This window comes from Rhincodon typus, chromosome 7 (assembly GCF_021869965.1).
Source record: "Rhincodon typus isolate 14 chromosome 7, sRhiTyp1.1, whole genome shotgun sequence".
NCBI lineage: Eukaryota > Metazoa > Chordata > Chondrichthyes > Orectolobiformes > Rhincodontidae > Rhincodon > Rhincodon typus.
This window is the reverse complement of record NC_063338.1, coordinates 83,951,172-83,962,620: the sequence shown is the minus strand read 5'-3', so window position 1 is coordinate 83,962,620 and position 11,449 is coordinate 83,951,172.

Sequence of the window (11,449 nt, the reverse complement as noted above, 5' to 3'; positions counted from 1 at the left end):
ATATATAAATATATCACTGTCAATATATCATTTGATATCTGTCATTTGTCAGCATGCAAAATCTACAAGATGCACAGCAGAAATTCACCAAAGATCCTCAGGCAGCATCTTCTAAACCCATGACCACTTCCATCTAGAAGGACAAGGGCAGTAGATATATGGAAAAACTACCACCTTCAAGATCCCCCTCAAGCCACTCACAATCTTAACTTGGAAATATATTGTCTTTCCTTCATTGTCACTGTCAAAATCCTGGAATTCCCTCCGTAATGGCATTGCGGGTCAACCTACAGCAGGAAGACTGCAGCAGTTCAAGAAGGCAGCTCACCACCACCTTCTCAAGGGCAACTAGGGATGAGCAAGAAATGCTGGCCAGCCAGTGACACCCACATCCCACATATGAATTTTAAAAACTCTTCGATGGCATATCTATCTTCCTATTAAATATATCCAGGGCAGTCACCTCAAAAAATCTCTATGCTGCTCCCTCGCCTAGGCTTTGGCCAGCAGTCCCCTCCACTGCTGTGTGCAGAATCCCTGAACAGCTCAAGTAGAGAGTATATAGTTTTGCAACAGCCTTGGGCCTACACCACAATAATGCAATGATGCAATACATGGAAATTGCATCGCCTCTTCCACCTTAACTTGCACAGTATCAGTAGGTCACAATTTTTACAACTTACTTTCTCCGACAAGTTGGGAGAATAATAAGGTACTATGATTTTCGAAGTGAGGCAATTCCACCCTGACCCCGGTCCCCGGAAGCTCCTTCCCTCCCTCTCAGAACAGCAGTCAGGTTCCCCTTGTTCTCACCTTCCATCTCACTAGCTTCCATATTCAAAGGATCATCTTCTGCCACTTCTCCCACCTCCATCAGGATGCTACCGGCCAAACATATCTTCCACCCCTTTGTCAATATTGCACAGGGACCATTCCTTCTGTGGCATCCTGATCCACATCCCTGACACTTCTTCACTCTTCCATGGTACCTTCCTATGCCATCACAGAAGGTGTAACACTTGCCCTTTACGTCCTTCCTCCTCAATTTACAAGGTCCTAAACACACTGTCCAGGTGAAGCAACATTTTACTTGTACTCCTTTTCAATCTGAACGTACTGCTCACAATGCAATCTACTCTTCATTGGTGAGACTAAACCCAGATTGGGTGATGGCTTTGCGGAATATCTCTACTTTGTCTTAAGAATGGCCCTGACCTTCTGGTCTCTCACCAATCAATACCTTATCTTGCTGTCATGCTAACATTTGTATCCTAAATCTGATGTAATGATCCAGTGAAGCTCAACACAAGCTGGATGACCAGCAAGTCATTTTCAATTTGGGCACTATGCAGCCTTTGAATTCAACCTTGAATTCAATACCTTCAGGCCTTTATCCTCCAATTTGATTATATTCCCTTCCTCCCTCACCCAGTGTCATTTTGCATGGATTATTCTCATCAAAGCTGAGCTATTTTCTACTGTTCACATCTAATATTTGGAGGTAAGAATATTTTTGGATGTGGGGTTCTATAAACATTCATAAAACATCATGCATACTTGATCATATTGTAGTCACAAGAATAGCTCATTTATGTCCAAATTTCCACAATCTTTTACTTTGTTTGGTTTGTTTGTACCCAGATTATACATGTATCTAGGAAGAAATCAGAGTCATCATCTCATGTTTACCTACTTTAAATTGTATTTTTATACATACTTATATGCAGTGGGAACAGAATTGGGCATAGACTTGGTAGACTGTTTCCAACCCATGTTCTTTTCGATTTTTTTATTCATTCATGAGATGAGGGCATTGCTGGCTAGGCCAGCATTTATTTCGCATCCCAGAGGGCATTTAAGAGTCAACCACATTGCTTTGGGTCTGGAGTCACATGCAGGCCAGACCAGGTAAGGAAGGCAGTTTCCTTCCCTGAAGGATATCATTGAAACAGATGAATATTTCCCAACAATCAACAATGGATTCAGGTAATTATGAGGCTCTTAATTCCAGATTTTTATTGAATACAAGTTCCACCATCTGCCATGGCAGGATTCAAACCTGGCTCCCAGACCATTACTTAAGTCTCTGGATTAACAGTCCAGCCATAATGACACAAAGGTTGTTGCTTTCTTACTCATTGATAAGATTGACATTCATTAACCAACACTTCCATCTGCCAACTAATTTTCTATCCTGTTACATTTTCTCTCATGCTGCATGTCATACATTTTTAAAATAAGCCTCTTTGAGGAACTTTATCAAATTCATGCTAAACATCCATAATAACCCCTTAATCATCTAATTTATTACATTTTAAAAAAAGAAATTATGGCACTTTTGGCCCCATTAACAAGATGGCAGCAGAGTAGGCTTATCCAATCTGTCTGCTCTTCTTCTTTCTTTTCTGTTTTCTTCTTTTTTAGTTTTTGTTTCTTGCAACTAACTTACCTTCTGGAGAGAGACAGTGGCAGTGACGGTATCAGGCTTGTTGAATTGGGTGGTTGGCTCGATGTGCAAGGCAGCAATTGGGGACCTGACCCAGAACTCTTGGTGAGTTCTCAATGCCTGGTGAATGGACCAAAAGCGAGACCGAGGATCGGAGCATGGACTGTAGGCGTGGCTGAGGATTCTTGCGTGGACCGAAGACAGATGGCACCTGGCTCAGGGCTTTGGCAGTCTGAGATACCAGGAGCGAGCCCAATGCAACGATGGAGTTTCCCCGGCTTCAGCAGTGACGATGAGAGATCGAGCCAACATGCTCGGGAAAGCATACCAAAGCAGAGGAGATCGAGCCATTGTAGGAATTGCAGTTCGAGTATGGCTAAGCACTTAAGAAAGACTGTAAAGGTTGAACTTGTGGCTTTATTTCTTTATTTTTCGACTTAATGCTAAGAAGGACTGTAATGTTTAATTTTTAGCTTTATTTCTTTTTTTACCCTGTATTAAAAGTGATTGTAATGCTTAACTTTGTTCCTTATTTCTTTCCCCCTTGTTCTTAAGATTTTGTATCTGGGTACTTGTACTTAAGATGGTGTCATGTGTGATGACATTGAAAACTTAAAGTCTAAATCTAATCTAATCTCAATGAGACTTGCCTTTAAATAAAAGGCAAGCCAGCTTTCATTATTGCATATATTTCTAAATGCTTACTCATTCTAAAATGATTAAATTCTAAAATGAATTACGTATTCTCAGAATTTGCCCACAACTGCTGTTTAACCAGTCTACGGTTATCCGGTTAGAGATAGTAAGAACTGCTGATGCTGGAGTCAGAGATAACACAGTGTGGAGCTGGAGAAACGCAGCAAGCTAGGCAGCGTCAGAGGATCAGGAAAGTTGACATTTTGGGTCAGGAAATCTGAAGAAGGGTCCCGACCCGAAATGTCAACTTTCCTGTTCCTCTGATGCTGCTTGGCCTACAGTTATCTGGTTTATCTTTCTCTTCTTCCTTGAATAAATGTGTTCCATCAATTAATCTTCAGCTCCATGGCACAGCTCATATACTTAAAAGTTGGTTAAAACAATGTAGTAGTAGATATTCATAGCCCTTCACTGACTCCTTACAACAGCCAAGAGTATGTACAATGCAGAACCAGAAATCTGTCCATTTTCCGTGGATTGGTTCCAGATTTGAATGATGTCTGGTTGCCTCTTCAGGTATTTGTAGCCTGGTAGATAGTAGGAAAGTAAACTCTCGACTTACTCTGGTACACTTCTGCAAAATTCTGTCTATTTAATTATTATATACAGTCTACAATGAGGAGGTATATCTCCCAGTAATACAGACTGTCCTTTCATTCGGCGGAGAAATTTCTTCACCCAGAGAATGGTGAAATTGTGGAATTCTCTGCCACAGAATGCAATTGAAACCAAAACATTGAATATATTCACAAAGGAGATAGATATAGATCTTAGGGCGAAAGGATCTAAAGGGTATGGGGCAAAAACGGGAACAGGGTACTGAGTTGGATGATCAGCCATGATCATATTGAATAGCAGAGCAGGCTCAAAGGGCCAAATGGCCTAATCCTGCTCCTATTTTACATGTTTATTTGCAGAATCAGTGCAGAATTGCTGATGTCATCATATATATATATAGCTATTTCATCATTCTGCATTGAGTTTGGATTTTTTCTGAGAAGTAAATCATTTCTTGGTTTAGCCTTTTCATCTACCATTATATAAAGTATGGGTTCTAGATCTGTCCAATATCAACTGTCAAAAAAAATCACAATAATATAAGCTCAAACATAACACATAAATAAAGGCTAGTTTAGTATTGTTCCTCTATATCAAATGTCCAGGTCTCCAAGCAGGTCACACAAGTATATTTGTAGTACAGTTGATAAAATTCCACTTCTGAGGATCTGAGTTCATAACCTATTCTTTTGACATTGATGGGATGGTACATCATGAGGTGTGGTGTCTTTCAGATTATTTGCTGAATGCCTGAGGTTTCATTCACAACAGTGAATATCAACGATCCTGATGGGCTACACTTTACCCTAAGGATCTGGTTGCCTCTGTAGGTTCCCTGTTAATGTTTGTCAGTGATGCAGTCTTGACATGAAACAATGCCTTATTCCTAATCTATCCTTAGTGTTTAATTATGATGTTAAGGATTGATTGACCTTGTGCCTTTTCCCTGAACTGACTCCGAGGCGTGAATTTGTTGTATAAGATAATGGTTTGAAAAAGTTCATTTTGAACAGTATTGAACTCCATTCAGTCTGATGATTCACACAGTTTTTGGGTGGAGACACAGTTGGCCTTGAATGAGGTTTCGATGGAAACAGGCATGACATACCTATCTTCTGATATTTGCAATTATATCGAACTAGTTATCTCGTGCAATCATGCAATTAACTATACCTTGCAACATGTTGCCAGGGGACGTGGTAGAAGCAAATAAGGTAACATTTAAGAGTAATTTAGACAGACACATGAGCAGGTAGAAAATAAAGGGATGTAGACCATGCGCAGGCAGAGGGGATAAGTTTAGAACGGCATCCAGGCTAACTCAGACATGGTGGGCTGAAGGGCCTTTTCCCATGCTGTACTGTTCTATGTTCTATGTAAGACAAGTAACTCTTCTTTTTCAGGCTCTACAATGGTTTATTTTCTACCACTGATAATAGGCAGCCTCCTCAGATTCAGAGATAACACAGTATGGAGTTGGAGGAACACTGCAGGCCAGGCAGCATCAGAGGAGCAGGAAAGTTGATGTTTCAGGTCAGGACCCTTCTTCAGAAAAGTCTTCCTCAGAAGGGTCCGGACCCAAAACATCAACTTTCCTGCTCCTCTGATGCTGCATGGCCTGCTGTGTTTCTCCAGCTCCATATTGTATTATCTCTGACTCCAGCATCTGTAGTTGCTAGCTATCTCCTTAGATTTAGTCTCTTCTTAGACTTAGACTCATATCCATAGAATCAAGGATTAGTGGTAGTGAATCACTCTAGCCAGACCCCTTCAGTGGTTCATAACCAGAAGATGCAACTTGCTGTCGGTATCAGTGAATATGACATGATGAGCAGTGGGTGTAGAATCAAATTCCACTCCACACTGAAGAAGCAAATAGTTTTCGAAGACAAGTGATGTTACCATTTTAATAACATGACCACTTTAAGAAGACAGAAATTCAGTCAGCCGCAATCATCAGTTCAGTGAGAAGGCCCACGGTCACCTTTTCAGAGCAACTAGACAATAAATGATGCCAACAACAACCACTTCTTTAAAGTAACATCTTAAGGAAGATTCAGAGTTAAATGTGGTCTGAAAACCAATTCCTTCCACATCATTAAGCCTCTCATATCACCATTAGGAGTTCCAGTTGGTTCATCTGGAATTTACAGAATTCCCCATCAAAATATTGTGGTTTCAAGCAATCAGAATATTCTCCTGTGTCAGGAAGGTAGCAGTAGCTAGGAGAAAACTTCATTCGCTCAATAAATGGATTTCTGATTTCACTTGCCCAGTTCCTCTTACTTAGAATAAGGGGGAGAGTCTGGAGGAACTGAGCATTCTCTATCCCTCTAGAAGATTTGGGGAAATTTAATAGAATTATGTGAGATTGTGATAAGAGTAAATAAGAAGGATATTCCATTGGTCGGGGGCGCTGGTAACAAGTGGGAACAGATTTAAGACAATTGTCTGAAGGCCCAGAAGGGAGAGTGCAAGGAATTTTTAATGCCGTGTTTTGTCATGAACCGGAATGCACTGTCTAATGGGCCAATAGGAAAAGATTCAAAGTGGTTTCCAAAAGGGAACTAGATAAATACATGAAAAAGTTTTAAAAATTCCTGCGCGGAGGGAAAAGACAAGTGACATGGGATTAATCAGTTAGAGCTTTCTAAGAGCCAGCATAGACACAAAATTGCTACCTCCTGCACTGTATCATTTTCTCATTTTATTTTAGAGTCATAGAATAATGCAGCATGGTAACAGGCCCTTCGGCACAAACTGGTCCATGCTGACCATGGTGCCCACTCAGCTAGTTTCAAATGCCTGCATTTGGTCCATATCCCTCTAAACCCTTCCGTCCATGTACCTATCCAAACGTTTTTCAAATGTTGCTATTGTATCTGCCTCAACCACTTTCTCTAGCATCCCATTCGATATATGCACCACTCTCTGCATGAAGAAATTACTCCTCAGATCCATCTTTAATCTTTCTCCTCTCACCGTAAACCCATGCCCTCTAGTTTTCAATTCCGCATCCCTGGGGAAAAAAAAAGACTATGTGCATTCATCAATGCCCCTCATGATTTTATACACCTCAATATGGTGACCCCTCATTCTTCTACATTCCAAGGAACAAAGTCCTATAGTGGCTAACCTCTCCCTATAACCCAGGCCTACTAGTCCTGGCAACATCCTTGTAAATCTTCTTTGCACACTTTGCAAACTGAATAAATAGCTGGATTATCTTAATTACAAACAGATGAGCTAATTTAAACCACTTTTGAAAGACTATCATAGATTTAAGATGCAGTCATGTCTTTCACAGTAATGCACATGTAATCACTTGTTAAGAATTATACAAAGATAATTTGGTACTTATATGTGGAAATCATTTGTCGGAAAAGCTATTACGATAAACACAAAGTACTTGACAAGTCAATAATTTGCTGATACTTAAAAAGTTAGGAACCACATTTATAAAGCTGTGTAGATTCCAAAAACTTCTCCCTTAATAGTCAAGTTATCATGTGCTAGCAGCTGACCCACTTGTTTTTGGATTTGTCAAAGAAATATACAGTCAATTATATCCAATGGACATCGACATTATTACAACAGTTAGACAAATGAGTACACATAATAACTAAATGTGCTCCAGAAACTATTCAATGTAGGAATGGGATGCTGAAATTGCATGATCAACCATGATCATATTGAATGGTGGTGCATGCCCAAAGGGTCAAATGGCCTCCTGCACCTATTTTCTGTGTTTAGAGGGATAGGATAGAGAGGGTGGGTGTGGGTGGGATTCTCTTTGGAGGGTCAGTATGGACTCGATGGGCTGAATGACCTGCTTCCACACTGCGGGGATTCTCTGATTCTATGAATCATTGTTTTTGAGGATTCAATCTTCAATCTTTGATATTTGCTGTAGAAACGGAACAACAGATACACAATTTCTCTTCCTTCTTTTCATTCTCACAGCCCAATCGACTCTTAATAACTGCAACTGCATTTGCATTTACCTTCCAGCCTGCACTAGATACCAATCCTCCCAATGTTCCTCTGATGCTGCTTGACTTGCTGTGTTCATCCAGCTCTACACCTTGTTATCTCAGATTCTCCAGCATCTGCAGTTCCTACTATCACCAAAGTGACCTGTTTTGTTTTTGTATGCTCATTACCTGTGTTCATGTATGTTTATTTTCACGTATTTTGAGGGAGATTGTAATTTATAAAACTCCACTCTTTCACTCATGAAACCTCGGAATTGGCTCTCCATTTTTGATTTGGTTAACTAAGTTTAACAGAAGTGGGATAGCTACGTGCTATAAAGAAATGTCACAACTGACGGAGGTTAAAAAATAGTGGAGAGTTATGATCCATCCTCACCTGCTTATAACAAATGTCAACTGCTGTTGATTTTGTTGAGGCAAGGATTTTGTGGATTCAATTGGCCTTCACACCAACCTCCTGGACCAAAATTCCTGCAAGAGATACCTGTGTGATTGGGCATGCCTGCAAGACAACTCCCCTAGCCAGCTCCCCCCTCCTGAAAGCTCCCACTCTGTGGTTTGCCAAATGCTCTTCCCAAGATCACAAGAAACAGCAGTGTTGTGAACACAGCCCAGTCCATCACACAAACCAGAGATAATAGGAACTGCCGATGCTGGAGAATCTGAGATAACAAGGTGTAGAGCTGGATGAACACAGCAAGACAAGCAGCATCAGAGGAGCAGGAAAGCTGACATTTCAAAGGGTCCAGACCCGCAACGTCAGCTTCCCTGCTCCTCCAATGCTGCTTGGCCTGCTGTGTTCATCCAGTCTACACCTTGTTATCCCATCACACAAACCAGCCTTCCATCCATCGACTCCACCTATACTTCCCGCTGCCTCAGGAAAGCAATCAACATAATCAAGATGCCTCCCACCCCGGTTATACTTTCTCCCCCACTCTTCCGTTGGGCAGAAGATATAAAAGTTTGAATACACACTTGAACTGTTTCAAGAACAGCTTCTTCCCTGCTGTTAATCAAACTTTTGAACAGACCTCTCAAACATTAACATTGATCTCTCTCTGCACCTTCTCTGTGGCTGTAACACTATATTCTACACTCTGTTCTGCTACCCTGATGCACATTGTATGGTGTGATCTGCCTGTACAGCACAGAAAACAATAGTTTTCACTGTTGCTCAGTACATGTGACAACAATTAATCAATCAATCAATTAATCCCCCAACCCTGTGGAGTCTCATCTTTTGCTCAAGGCCCCCCCCACAACAAGTTTCCAATTTCCCACCAAACATGATACCTCCAACCACAGCCTCCTTCAATTTAGACCCTATCTCTCTTCCCCACCTTAGCTCCTTGCTCCTGAACTGTCCTGCCTCCAAAATTCACCAGTCCAACTGACCATCCCCAACTCCTTCCCAATTCAAACAGGCTGGCCTCAGTCAGGGAACTAATTGGTTAAAAATCCATTGCGTGTGGAGGAATCCCAAACTGTGGACATCCTGCAATTACCATTTTATTACAATTTAAACCTAGAGGGAATGTGACTTAGTGCCTCACAAAGAAATTCCCATCTCCTGTCAGTGGGGTTTCCCACAATTTTCTAACTAACCCCATTGTCTGTGTGTCAGGTAAGTAAAAAATATTCCCCATTAACTCTATAATTATGTCTATGAAGAACAACTGCACTAGGTGTAAATAAACTCTGACATTATAATCAGATGTCTTAGACATACCTTGGAGGGAGAAATCATAAAGGCATTTTATTCACTTCAGTTAACAGCAGAGCATGAGAAATATGAGGAGTAGGCCATTCAGCCCCTCAAGCCTGCTGTACCTTTCAACAACATCATGGTTTTTTTGCCCTAGACCTCAACTCTTGCTTTTTGCCTGCTCATCATAGCTCTCAGCTCCTTGCTATTTCAAAAACCTATCTTTCTCCATCTTCAAATACTTTCTGTGACCTAGCCTACATAATGTCCCTGGATAGAGAATTCCAGACACTCACAAAAAATCTTCCTCTCTGGTGTAAAATCAATTGAAATCAACCTGAAGATAATGCAATGTAAGTAGTTCACTATATTTTGATGACTTTAATCATAGGATTCATCCAATTGATTAATTTAACCCTTTCTTTCTGTTCAACTTTTTCTCTATTTTCCCATGGCAAGAAACAGTATATTTAAATTTGTATTGGCAGGTCGTATATGTTAAATGTATGCTGCCATTCAATATTCACTCTGTGTGAAATCGTAAACATTTCGATGTACAGATGGAAATGGTGCAGCACTGCTCAATGCAGTTGTGCATAGTTGGACTATGACATAAGATTAATGGCATTTATGTAATGCAGAATGATAACTTGAAGGCATGCGCTGCTAATGCCTCAGGGTGCTGTTGCTAGAGAGGCCACAGTATTTATATTGCAGAGCAGTTGCCACCGAGCAATGTTGTCCAAGCTTTAACACTTCGACCGGTTAATGTATTAAACTCTTGCCAGACAAAGGGACACAAAATCCAATTTGTAGCTCAATTGATTTTATTGGCAAAATATTCCTTATTAAAACATTATTTGAACATTTGCAAACTTCCCACAATATTTACTCTCAATCTAGGTCTATCGATCTGAGAAAGGATATTACCCACAATGATACACGTGGTTAAGCTGGCCCATTGGAATCTACTTCGCCACTGTCTTAGACCTGGCTCTCTTCCACAAAGGTGGGTCTTGCAGGGGTCAGGGCAGGTCTTCTCTCTATATCCCTCATCTCTCCATGTGGTCGGAGCTCTGCTAATTGGCAAGGTCAAGTCTCTGCTGCATCTTCACTGTATCTTTACTGAGCCTGTCACTACGGGTCTGGCATCCACATGTTTGCTCTTAACCCACCTTGTCCATGATCTTCCAGAATGTTCTGTGGCCTTTAGCCAATGGAGTCTTGAACTGGGTTCAAATTGTCCAATGGGATCATGCCAGTAACCTTCCCTGTTGCCGTGCCGGGAGATTAAAAATGCACATATTTAGGCAGTCAAGATGCCAGAATATCTGATTGGCCTATCTCTAAAGCACAGCCCTCTGGCTGGTTGTTGCTGGTTCTGCTTGAACCTTTGTAACCTCTTTGATCTTGGTGTCCACTGTTTAATTTAGTTTGGCAAATTTTCTATCAGGCCTGATTTCTCCAGCTCTAGGTCAATTTAGAATGTCTAATTTTGGGCCTATGGTTGCTTGAGCATAGTCTTTCCTGTCGGCCTCGTGAAGTATCTAGTGAAGATGGGATCACAGGTCCAAACCACACTCTCATGTACTCAGATGGATAACCTAACTAACTAGCCAACTTGAGGGGGAGGCGATGGCCTAGTGTTATTGTCACTGGACTGTCAATCCCGAGACCCAGATAGTGTTCTGGGGACCTGGGTTCGAATCCCACCACCGCAGATGGTGGAATTGGAATTCAGTAAATACTTGGAATTAAGGGTCTAATGATGACCATGAATCCACTGTCGATTGTTGGAAAAACCCATCTGGTTCATTAATGTCCTTTAGGGAAGGAAACTGCTGTCCTTACCTGGTCTGGCCTACATATGACTCCAGACCCACAGCAATGTGGTTGACTCTGAACTGCCCTCTGGGCAATTAGTGACGGGCAATAAATGCTGCTTAGCCAGCGACACCCTCATCCCATGAATGAATTTAAAAAAGATAACTCCCCGAGTATCAGGGTTTTCCATTGGACAGGGTTTCCCATTGTACATAGATAATA